The 12,350-nt window shown below is 41.9% G+C and overlaps 1 long non-coding RNA gene across 1 annotated transcript in view; it reads right to left on the bottom strand.

The window, feature by feature from the left end:
• Positions 1-11,736, bottom strand: part of LOC142836051 (uncharacterized) — a 64,720-nt gene extending 52,984 nt beyond the window's left edge. The window contains exon 1 of the long non-coding RNA XR_012907988.1: positions 11,657-11,736. This is a non-coding gene — a long non-coding RNA (uncharacterized LOC142836051). The remainder of the gene's footprint in view (positions 1-11,656) is intronic.
• Between the last annotated feature and the right edge of the window lie 614 nt (positions 11,737-12,350).

The raw sequence follows: 12,350 nt of genomic DNA, 5'->3' as shown, positions 1-12,350 counted from the left end.
AAAGTACATTTCGTGAACATGAAGAGTTTACATCAAACAGCAATGTAAACTTGCAGATGGAGGCTGCTCATTCATTTCCCTGCCGCCCAGATCCAAAATAAACACACAGAAACTATATTAATTACAACACTGCTTGGCCTCTTAGTTCTGACTTCTTATTAATTAACTCTTACATCTTAAACTAACTCTTTCCTATTATTTTATATTTTACCATGAGGCTCATGGTTTACTGGTAAGATTCCCTGGTGTCTGTCTCCTTCAGCTGGCTACCAGGTGTCTGTCTGACTCCGCCTACTCTATATATATATATCAGATTTTTCCACCTGGCTATATGTGCCCTGCTATAAGCCCAAAGAAGATTCTTTATTAACCAACAGTCATAAAATATATTCACAACATACACAATGAAATCCCACATCATAAAATGAGCCCCAACTTCGTATTCCAGTAGAAAAATGTCTAATGTCTCTCTTACTAAACTAACAAATCATTCTGTTTTCAGATAAATACTATAGCTTCAATAAAAATGTAGATTAAAAACTACATAAAAAACAAATTAGTTAAAATTGTGAGCAAACTAACTTTACTTCTGTTGAGGCCTACTGGTCAGTACAATTCTATTGGCTCCATGTTAGTGGGTGTTGGACCTCTTGGCTTCAGGACATTGCTGAATTCTCCTGTGACTGCGATCCAAGGCCAGGGTGGCTCGCACTACGCTTGCCTGCATGATTGCGAAGTCTCCCATAATTATGGCTTATCTGAGCAAACTTCAAAATGTTTCATAATGGGAAAAGTATTTGCTGGAGAAAGTCCTCATCAAAACATGATTTGCAAAAATGGTTGGTCACACAGTTATTTCTCAGTGCATGGCCCAGTGTTTCATAAATAACAATGCTGAATGTTTGGAAATTGATTAAGTGAGAATATGGTATCCAACCTTTTATTTATTTATTTATTAACAGAGGCTGGGAAGCCCAACATCTTGGTTTACCATATTCGGTTAGCCACGAGCATTTCTAGGCTCTCATAGAGGTTTTTCATTCTTACAATTCAGTGAATTCTGAACTGACTGAGACTTCATTTTAGTTATTTTTTTGAAAAAAAAATTATGATGGATTTTCATGGAAGATCTTGGAAAGAACAACTTGAAGAAAAATAACTCCAGCAGGCTACTAAAAACATGTTTGTGTTTCAACACTGATACTTGTGGCTAGAGAGATAACTCAGCTGTTAAGTGTGTTTGTTTTTCTCGAAGAGGACCTGGGTTCAGTTCCCAGCATCACACAGTAGCTTCCAACCACCTGTTACTCCAGTTCCAGGTGACTAGATGTCCTCTTCTGGCTTCTAGGGGCTCCCGAATGCACATACAAACATGCAAGCACAAATACACACATTAAAAAAGATGATGCTTTCATGTAATGTTTCTTAAACATTATCACACATAGAAATCATCTGGAAATAAATGGACATTTGGGTTCAGAAAGGCTAAAGTATAATATGAAAATCATTATTGTGATCAGCCCTGTAAGTGTTGCTTAGACTGATAGAACATTGAATGCATCTTGAGCAGTATGGAATACATTTGTATCTGCTTCTGAAAAGTTATTAGTATGCATATAAATTCTTCTAAAATTTTTATAATTTTCATATTGGTGGAATTTTTTTTACTTTTTTAAATTTATCTTATTTTTATTTTATGCCTCTGAGTGTTTTGTCTGAATGTATGTAAGTACATCATGCGTGTGCAGTGCCCACAGAATATAGCATATGGTGTCTGATCCCCTTGAACTGGGTTGCCAAAGGCTATGAACCAGCAGGAAATCATCTCTCCAGCCCCTCTTTTCTTTCTTAATTACCCCAAAGTGATAAATTAGTGCCTAGTTTGATGTTCATGATAATATTTCTATAGCCAGAAAAAACACCCTTTTGGATTTAAGAAAGTAGATTGCCAAGTTTAATCACCAACTTGGAACAAAATTAAAGACCATCGAAGTGGCTCCTGGATTTTCACCAGTGGGAATTGACTGAGCATAACGTTGTTGATAATGGGACATTTAAAATAGAGGAGTGTTTTAGAATATCTACACAAGAACAAATGGAAACGTCCTTGAAGACCAAAAAACCTGATGACTGAGATTTGTATCGATGACAAATCCATGGCAAATCAAGAAGTCTGGGCGGGAGGAAGACACGCAGAAGGCTGTACCTTTAGCTCCTTTCAATGCATTTTATCCGCGAGGGCAAATCTGGTAAAGTGTTTGCTAATCCAGTTAGTACAGCAGGTTAATTCAATATTTATCCAAGGCCCAGCAGGCTCGAACAGAATTCACTAACACCGTTACTCTTCGACCTCATGTTTGCTCATAGTGAGGCAGGTGGTGGTGGTATAGGAGGTCACCCAGAAATGTTGACCGTTGTGTTGTTTTGTTTGAGACAGGGTGTCTCTATTTAGTCCTGGAGGTCCTAGAACTTGTTGTGTAGACCACATAGACCCTGAACTCAGAATGATGACGGTATTAAAAGTATACACCACTATGGCCTACAGAAATGACCATTTATGAGCACTAAAACTAAACCTAATTTTTTTTCTGATGAGATTATACTTGAACTGATATGATTTTTTATGTGTGCATGAAGAAAGTATCTAAAAGGTGATTTTTACCACTTGGCCAGCTATATTCATTTGTAACTTTTGCACAAAGAATGAATTATTGTACCAGTTGGAATTGTACACCTACTTCAGAACCAATTAAAGAAGTAGAAAACGTTTGAAGGTATTGTGCTTAATGAGGTCTGTTGGGTTTCTACTGTGTATCTGATAACATGCTGGGTAAACAAAGATTGAAAAATGTACTCTCTCCCTAAAGTCTATCAGGGAGAGAAGAGATACAATAGATGACAGCTTCGGTGTCATAAGCATGGTGATGTCATTAGTATGCAGGAGGGGGTGTGATCCTTGAGAGGAATTAAGGAAGATGTCAAGATAGTGTGACAACTGAGACATAACAGGTGGATGACGGCTGCAGCCTTGCTGCTCAACAGGCACCGTGGTGTAAACTGCAGGAAATGCACATGATGCCAAAGCAATGCATTGGCCGGAAGGTGCAAGGCACGGTATCTGATGAGAAGAAAGGGCGGGCTGAATGTATTGATAATCTGTTTTGGAAAACAGGACTTCCCCCTCCGCGTGAAGGCATATATAACTGCGCATGCTTCAGTGCGGACATAGACAAGGGATACATGGAGACTGTGAAAATAGATGATAAGGAGGGCAAAGAACTGTGGATTCAGCAGGAGGGGAATAGCCAAACATTAGTAGACCTTCCATGAGGGGAAAGGTGGCTGGCATGGGATCAGGGAATACCTTCCATACAATGTTCCAGGCATAAGAAACAGAAAACCAGACTCAAACTTTCTTAGGCAATGAAGAAAATGTGTTACCCAGATTTAAAAGTTGCCAAGGTAGGTTGGGCACCATAGTCTTTGGTTTAAATGTCTTACTTGGTTTCATTCTTTGTAATGTCTACAGCCACATCCTCTTCTGTCTCCGACAGTTTATTTGTTCTGTTTTGTTTTCTGGCTGGTTTGTTTTCTTTTGTTTTTACAAGCTATCTTTTCTCAAAGCAGTAGAAAAGGCTGCAGAATTTCATGAGGTAAAAATTCATAATTACAACATTGCAGGCACAATACCTGAGATTCATTCTAGATGGGCTGGAGCCAGTTAGTCATTGCTTTAGGATGTAAACTTGTTCAGAGGCGTACATGTTAACTCAATCTTTTCTGAGACAGTCAGCCTCAGAGACAGTGCCAATGGGGAAAAAAAATGTCCAAGAAGGGCCTGTCCTTCATCTTTACTGAACTATAGGGTGGAGCCACTTGTTCATATGGCTTGTGAATACTTATTCTGACTCTGTGCAGTGTGTGTGTGTGTGTGTGTGTGTGTGTGTGTGTGTGCAAACATGCATGTGTGTGTGTGTGCATGTGTGTGTGTGCAAATGTGCCTGCGTGTGTGTGTGTGTGTGTGTGTGTGTGTGTGTGTGTGTGTGTGTATACAAGCTTTATGAGGACAGGGATACATATCATTCTCCTTTGTGCTTTTTTCTGCTAAATCAAACGGAAGCCTACAGGGGACACTCAGTGAATCATTGCTGTTTGACAGACAAATACCCAGGGAAACTTCAACATGATCATGGTAGACACACAAAAAGGGTGGGCTGAGGTGTTGCTCACTTGGCACTTGACTTAAAAATAACTTCTTCGTGGACACCATTTTCCAAAACATGTTCCTAGAAATACCAGTCTCACACAAGGATTGCTGCAGAGTTCGGGAAAGACAGTTTTACAACCTGTGGACATGCCTTGGGGAAACTGAGAGATGTTGAAGGCAGACATACATAAGGAGGCCCCAGCATATCTGGCATGCCTCCACTTCTCATGCTAGGAGGAGTGGCGATTAGTGCTTTGTGGAAGTGATGCTTTATTTCCATAAGAAAACTGTAGTGTGAGAGAGCCGAGAACATTCCTCTCCCTGGAAAGTTCTCCCAGCAAATGGAACTGCTCTTCTTTCTCCTTCATATTATACACAGTGATTACAGGAGGCTTCTGGCTTCCGTCAGCAGCTAGCAATAACAAGAGAGGGAGCCTGGTCCCAGGATTTCATCTTTCCATCTTTGTAGAAGTAACAGGAGGAAGCAACTCTGGGCCCATCCCCTAGCATTTCCTCTGCCTGCAGCATATGTATAGGGATAAGGGACGGAGTGAATGAATTCAAAACCAGTACAGTGTGTTGTCCTCTCTGAAAACTTAGGCAGGGCAGAAAAGGTCAACCCTGGACAAAAAATGACTTTGGTTTTATATGTGTAGCTCTAAGAAAAATTTCTTTTTAGGAATGCCAAAAGTAATTTAAAAAAAAAAAGGAAGTCAGTTTGTGGGGAAGGGAGTGGAGACAAGGTTTCTCTGTAGCTTTGTGTAGTAATATGGGGCGGCGGCGGGGCTGTATCCCCAAAACCCCAGCCGCCTGCCCGGCTAGCTTATGCCCCGAAATAATTACACGGAAACTGTATTCTTTTAAACACTGCTTTGGCCCATTTCTACCTAGCATCTTCTAGGCTAACTCTCCCACCTGGACTAGCCCATTTCTTATCATCTGTGTAGCACTGGTCTTACCGGGAAGATTCTAGCCTAAGTCCATCCTGGGTCGGAGCTTCATAGCGTGCGTCTTCCCTGGAGCAGGTAGCATGGCGTCTCTCTTGCGTCTGCTCCGGAGAGGAGAGCTGTGGAGTCTGACCTCACTTCCTCTTCCTCCCGGCGTTCTGTTCTGTTTACTCCTCCCACCTATCTCCTAACCAATGAGAGCCAAGCAGCTTCTTTTATTTTAACCAATGACCTTCCTCCATCAGCTTTGGAGCCTGTCCTGAAAATCGCTCTGTAGACCAAGCTAGCCTTGCATTCAGAGATCCACCTGCCTCTGCCTCAAGAGTGCTGGGATTAAAGGTGTGTGCTACCACCACCCAGTGAAAAGGAAGCCATTTTCAATTGTTTATTTGATTCTTTCTGAAGTATTGAACAGAGAATTGAGCTCTCATCGTAAACATCTGTGAAGAACAGGCATAAGCAGGAATAAGCGTATGAAACTGTCTTGCAGCTCATCAGTCATGAGTGACCCTTCTCTGTTTTCACCTACCTCCTCCACCACTGTGTTGTTTCCTAGGTTATTTTAGACCAACCTACAGACACTACTCCATTTTAACTCTGGATTCTTTGCTGTGATCTCAAATAAAGAACTTAAATAGCAGGATATTACTATACCAAGTTATGGCAGAGTCCATAAAAAAAATTAAGCAGACCAGGTATTTCGAACTTCTATTTTTGAATGTTGCTTTTTGACCTTGACTATTTATTTGTTGGGGGAAAAGAAATGAAAGTTTAGAAATCATCATTTCTAAATAATAAATATATTGTATAATTACATGCTCGTAGAATTTGTCATTCCCATGGCTGGAGGGCTCCAAACCTCAATGTCTGATTCCCAGGTATAATAATCCCAAACTTTATGTTTTGAGAACCACAGTGTCCTACAATGATATGTTTTCAAAAAATCTAACTCTTGTCTCTAGATATCTGCTCTTTTTATTTTTATTATTAAACATACTTTTAACTGAAACACAAAAGATAAAATATTAATGAGTGCCATGTGACCTCACAAATCCAGTGCCCGTATGTGTTTCAGTCTTGCACATGTCACGACTGCAAAGAAATGCAATGAAATAAAGCCTGAGGGTTTTCAGAAGCAGGATGAGATCCTCACAAGGGTGCACCACTAGCCCCTTCTGCTTTGAGAAAAGCTACATGACTTACTTCGCTGGCAAAGACGATGGCTTCTGAGTCTTTATTTCAAAGCAATGAGAAAGGAAGGATGAACTATAAGGAGGACTGGGACCTCAGTCTTTCAATTGCAGGAATTCCAATTGATTAGCTATTAGAACAATTCCCCTACCTTCAGCAAACCAACTCAATTTGTCTGTTGATACATTCTTTGCAATTTGTAGAGGCCTTTTGTCCAATCAAGAATGCTAAACACCAACTATTAGTTTAGTTCTGCTTTGTAGGTTGGAATTGTCTTCTGTACATTGTATAACTCCACAACCCAGGTACCAAAGCCCTACCTGCAGCCAAGGGACGGGCCAGAAATTCTCAAGTGAATGTGAAAAATGACATGTGAATATAGAGATGCCATTGTCTTCCTGGTTTGCTACGGCCAGGTTCCCTCCTCATGTTATCAACCTGAGAGAGCCCTCCTCCCTGACTTTTCCCATCAGAAGTAAGGGAGATCTCTTCCCTTTCCATACAAACAACTTAGGCAGACGTTCAACACTGCCAAGTGTTGATCGGAGGGGCAGTCTGGAAGGAAAAAGCTATACACCTACAATCTCTCTTCTTAGAACCTGCTCGAGTAATTTTGAGTGAAATTCCACCCACTGAAAGCACAAAGAAGAGCAACACTGTCAATTTTTTGGTGTCGTGGAGTGTGTACTGTTTTCCAATGTTGATTCTGATAAAGCAACCTTAGTGTGATGAACCCCTGAAAAACTAGAATTTAACCAGCTTGTGGAAGAACCACGGTGTCAATATGTCATACAATGAAGGTCCGTGAGACTTTCAATTTCTGACTAAATGGACAAAAAGATTCTTTCTCTGGGCAGGCAGCCTCATCTTTCAGTACATCTCCCAGGAAAATGATGGCGCCGCTTATCTAAATCATCTTCTTTCTCCATCTTTCTTCACACTGAAAGGAACACAGGTGAAATGTAGCACCAATATTTGAAAATGGCAGTAATCAGTAACAACACCTGCCTTGACAGATTGGTGTGGGCAGAGAGCAGCCCTCTTTCCTAAAGGACAAGTCAACCAATCATATTAAGCCTATGAGTCATGTGCCGCAAGATTTAAATTCATCTCTGTTAAGAGGCATTTCTCAGCCCCTGTGACTGTCCAATGACCTCTCGCTATGCATATGAGAACTTCTGGCCTCTCTCTCTTTCGTTTAGCCACAGACATGGGTCGTGAAATCTACAGCCTTTGAAAGGAAAGATTGAATGACAGATCGGACAGTTCAAGCTGGCAGTCTAGATGTGTACCTTGTCAAAGGGAAAGAAAAACCAAGGTCTAGAGACATTTATTGAAGGCAAAGTAGACACAACGGATAGTAACACTTAGTGGATATAACTGACTGTATAATACCCATAAACTCACTTTTTGAGTGTAGGTTGACAGGAATGGGGAGATGCTTTAGGTAGAGAATTTTCTGCTCTTCTAAAAACACCAGGTTTGCTTCCTAGCACCCAGGTCAAATAGTTCACATCCATAACTCCAGCTAGAGGAGATCTGATACCCAAGGGACTGACAGATACACACAAATAAAAATAAATCTTGAAAGAAGACAGAAGTTATAGGTTAAAAACTAAAAGGAAACTGTAAACTTGAAAAGTAACAGAGTATTACCTTTTAATAAGCCTAAGGGTAGGTTCCTACTGAAGCAGATACAACACCAGCACTCTGCACCTGGAAAAGATTAACCAAAGGAACGCTTCCTAACAATGCGGATAGTCCAGTCTCAACTTTAGTTTAGTCTCAACAGACTGAGACATATCAACAAAAAAGAAAACCGTGCCCCTGAGAGCTAAGATAACTGTAGCTATGCACCCTCGATCTCAGGAACACCACAAAGAAAGCAAGCGAAAGCCCTGGTATTTCCAAAACAGATAATGTCCAAATTATTAGGGATGCTCTCACTTCTCTATTCACCCTTGTGGCAAACACTGCCAAGAGTTACTATTTCAGCCTCTTTTTCTTGTTAAGAGTGATGGAGGAAGGTCATTGGCTAATAAAGGAACTGCCTTGGCCCATTTCATTGGTTAGAAGATAAGTGGGAGGAGTAGACAGAACAAAACGCTGGGAGGAAGAGGAAGTGAGCTCAGACTCGACAGCTCTCCTCTCGGGAGCAGACGCCTTCATAGAGACACCATGCTCCCAGCTCCCAGGCAGACGCAAGCAATGAAGCTCCAACCCAGGATGGACATAGGCTAGAATCTTCCCGGTAAGCACACCTAGGGGCGCTACACAGATGATTAGAAATGGGCTAAATTAATATGTGAGAATTAGCCTAGAAGAGGCTAGATAGAAATGGGCCAAAGCAGTGTTTAAATGAATACAGTTTGTGTGTAATTATTTCAGGGCATAAGCTAGCCGAGCAGGCGGCTGGGGTGTTGGGGACACAGCCCCGCCGCCCTTATTACTACAAATGGTGCCCACGTGGACAACTGAGTCCACAGAAAGCCTGAGACAGCTTGGGAAGTAATTCTAGAACAAAATGACAGCTTTGTGCATGGTTTCTTGGTAGCAGCAATTTCTCGGGTCTACTCTGCTTGCTAGAGGCAAGCAAGCGCCTCATCTAAGAGAGGCTTCCTGACTTAGCTTTAGCTGCAAAGCTTGCAGCTCATTAAGAGGTCCTGCCACGAAACACTTAAACGGTGTTGATGAAAAGCTGAACACATGCTTTTCGGTTTTCAGCCATAACAGGAAAAAAGCTGCGCCGTTTAAAAATGCTGGCTTTCTGGGCTGTCCTGCCAGGGCAAACTCTGGCTGTTTGAGGCAGGAGGGCCAGCTACAGAGAGAGGACTTGAGCGTTGTCTGTTGTAGCTTGCTGGCTGGCAGGGACCTTGAAACGCCGTAGAGGTGTGGCTATAAACATGGCTACAACCAGTACCTCAGCCATGAGGCTGGAAAGCTAAGGATCCAGCCGTCAAAGCCACGCCTTTAGTCCTACTGATATTGCTTGGTAAATTAAAGACTCATGTGGTCAGAAAAAGAGAGATATACAGTAAAGAGAGATTCAAAGACAGAGAAAATTTCTGAATGGTTTAAAGTGTGTTAAAAATATATGCAGACTAAAAGTTAAAATTCTTAAAGTAAACCTCTGTGACTTCAAGGTGTGGAAGCACATGCCTTTAATCCCAGTGCCTAGAAGGCAGAGACAAACAGATCTCTGTGAGTTCAAGGTGTAGTAGCAAACACCTTTAATCCCAATGCTTGGGAGGCAGAGGCAGGCGGATCTCTGAGAGTTCAAAGAAAGCCTGGTCTACAGGTCAAAGATATATGCTCAAAAAGCAAAAAGTTAACCTAGGAATGTCACAGCTTAGATTCTTAAGTGCCTAGTGATTTAAAGGCGCAAATCAAAAGTGCTCCTGGATAGTAAAAAATTGCAGATTCACAATAGGACAGATTCAGAACTCCAGATTTCTTTTCCTGGCTTTCATCGATATAATGGAGGGAAGAAGCCCCCTCAAAACCTTCCCAGCCATATCTGCATCAGAGGATTCTGTAAAGACGCCTGGGCCCTCTGGGCAGAGCTCTGAGAAACACTGCACAAGACGCAGGACCAGCCACTGCAGCTTCTTTGTCCTTCAGTCCTTCCTGCCATCATTCACACAGGATGCTTCTTCCCACAAGCTCATGGGCCGGTGGCCATGAAGCAAGGCCACACATTAATAAAAATGGCAAAGCTGAGAGCAGAAGGGAATGGCTCCTCAGCACCACCGTAGAGTCCTGGAGCTAGCCATGCGTCACCTGACACCAGACACTTTTAAGGAGAGAGAGTTTATTCTGGCTTCCTGTTTGAGAGGATCATACCATAATGGTTGGAAAAACAGGGCAACAGGGAAGGCAAAGCAAGAGCAGTGGTATCTCAATCCCTGTTCTACTGCTGTGAAGAGACATCATGACCAAGACAACTTATAAAAGAAAGTGCTAACTCCAGGCTGGCTTAACGTTTCAGAGGCTGAGTCCACCACGGTCGTGGCAATGAGCATGGCAGCAGGCCTGGAGGCCTTGTGCTGGAGCAGAAGTTGAGAACGAACATGGCAACGCTTTAACGATGAGAGAAAGAGAGAAGCAGAGAGGGCTAACTGAAAATTTCATAAGAGGGTTTTAATCTTCTGAGCATGACCCCAGTGGCATACCTCTTCCAAGAAGGCCACAATGCCTAATTCTTTGCAAACAATTTCCCCAACTTCAGACCTAGCATTCAAATAAGTGAACTGATAGGGGCCATTCTCACTGAAGCCCCCACAAATAAGCCGGCCAGTCACCATACTTCATTCACAGTCAGGAAACTCCAGATGCTTACCAGGTGAGGAAAATACAGCTCCTAAAGTATTTAATACTCAGTTTCAGAAGTATCTGTTATTTATCAATATAATACCCAAGTATATTTCATTTATTAATATACCATGGTGCATAGATATGTATGCTAATAAACATTTAATGATGTAAAATGTTTTCTGAAGTACAAATTACTAGATCAAGATCTGAAGAAATTGGCTAGCATAAGATCTTGTAATTATCTAGACTGTTTTTCTCTGTCTTGCACCACACGAGCCCAGCTTTTCTGATCTCCTCCTCCATCTGCCCATCGCAGCCTAGAGCTAGTGGACTGTTACAAAGGTCCTCTTTCTTCTTTCAGTCTTACACACCACTTTACATAGCCATCGTTCCTTTACTGGATGTCTCACACAAGAGAGGATTCTAGGTGGACAGCCGTGCTGGCCTAGATTAGCTCATGTTATCAGCTTGGGATTTTCCTATTTCATGTCCCTGGTCATCTTCTCAAAGTGTGTTTTCATGTGGTCTCATCATCCCTCACTTAGAAACCTAAAGTGCTGCTGATAACCGTGAAGAAGTCAAACTAAAATCTTTGCATTTCATCGACAATCATTACGAGTCTTGAGCACGCCAGTTCTTCAGTCTTGTGGTACCTTTTCTCCTGTGTTGTGTGTTTTCAAGTTCACTGAACTGTTGCCACAGTAATGTATGTAGAGTGCTTCACACAGTCAGGACTAAGCAAAAACAGTCATTCATAAAAATGTAGCTCAGACATACCACACTCTTTCAAACACTCTTCCTTTGCATATCATTTTTGCTGACTATTTCTGTACACCCTCCTCCCCAGTAGGCCCTCTGTTCAGAGTTCCAACTCAGCTGCAGTGGTATGAGCCCTGGCAGGGTCTAGTAACATAGATAACAGATATTGTATTTCGTGTCTCACGCTCATATGCTAGACAAGAAAAGTTTCAAAACTGCCAAGGAGAATTATTCATACCTTCACTCAGATCTCATCAGATAGGTTCAGGTTCCAGATAGCTGCACACTGATCATAACGCAGTCGGAGAGCAAGGAAGTTCCTTTAGAAGAGGCTATAATTGGAAGCTGATTGTTGCAGATGCCTCGTAACCTGAACCGTTCAGCTGTGCAGTGTTCAGAGACAGTGGTAATACCCGCCCGATGCAGCAAATGCAACCAGGTTAACTTTCTATTTATCGTGTACCTAATATGTGCGTCTTGGTGGAGTTGTTAAAGTAAGAACATTTCAGGGGACTTAGGAGATAGGAAATGAGACAGGTTAGATGTGCAAGAGACTTAACACTAAAGGAAAGGAAATGTATTATCAAACTCCTGGTTTTAGGTTAAACAAAAGAGAACGTGAAAAAAAAAACCCAGGACTAACAAAACTCAGAGGAAAATAAAAGATAAAGCAACCGAATGCCTCAATACAGCCAACCAATCAGTGTTATGAACGTAGTGTGTGAAAATGCAAGAAAGACAGCAGGTCATAGTTTAGAATGGGAAATGTGAGTTGAAGGATTTAATGTTCAAGGTACTGGGGGAAGGAAAGTCCACTGAGCAACTGCAGGTTCAGAGTGCAGCAAGAGCTGAGAATTAGAGTTGACGAGGGAGCCCAGAATCCATGAGGTTAGAATGTTAGTCATCTGCTCATTTAGGCAGGCAAGGCTTCC

This window comes from Microtus pennsylvanicus, chromosome 15, assembly GCF_037038515.1.
Source record: "Microtus pennsylvanicus isolate mMicPen1 chromosome 15, mMicPen1.hap1, whole genome shotgun sequence".
Classification (NCBI taxonomy): domain Eukaryota; kingdom Metazoa; phylum Chordata; class Mammalia; order Rodentia; family Cricetidae; genus Microtus; species Microtus pennsylvanicus.
This window is presented reverse-complemented; position numbering and strand designations above follow the sequence as displayed.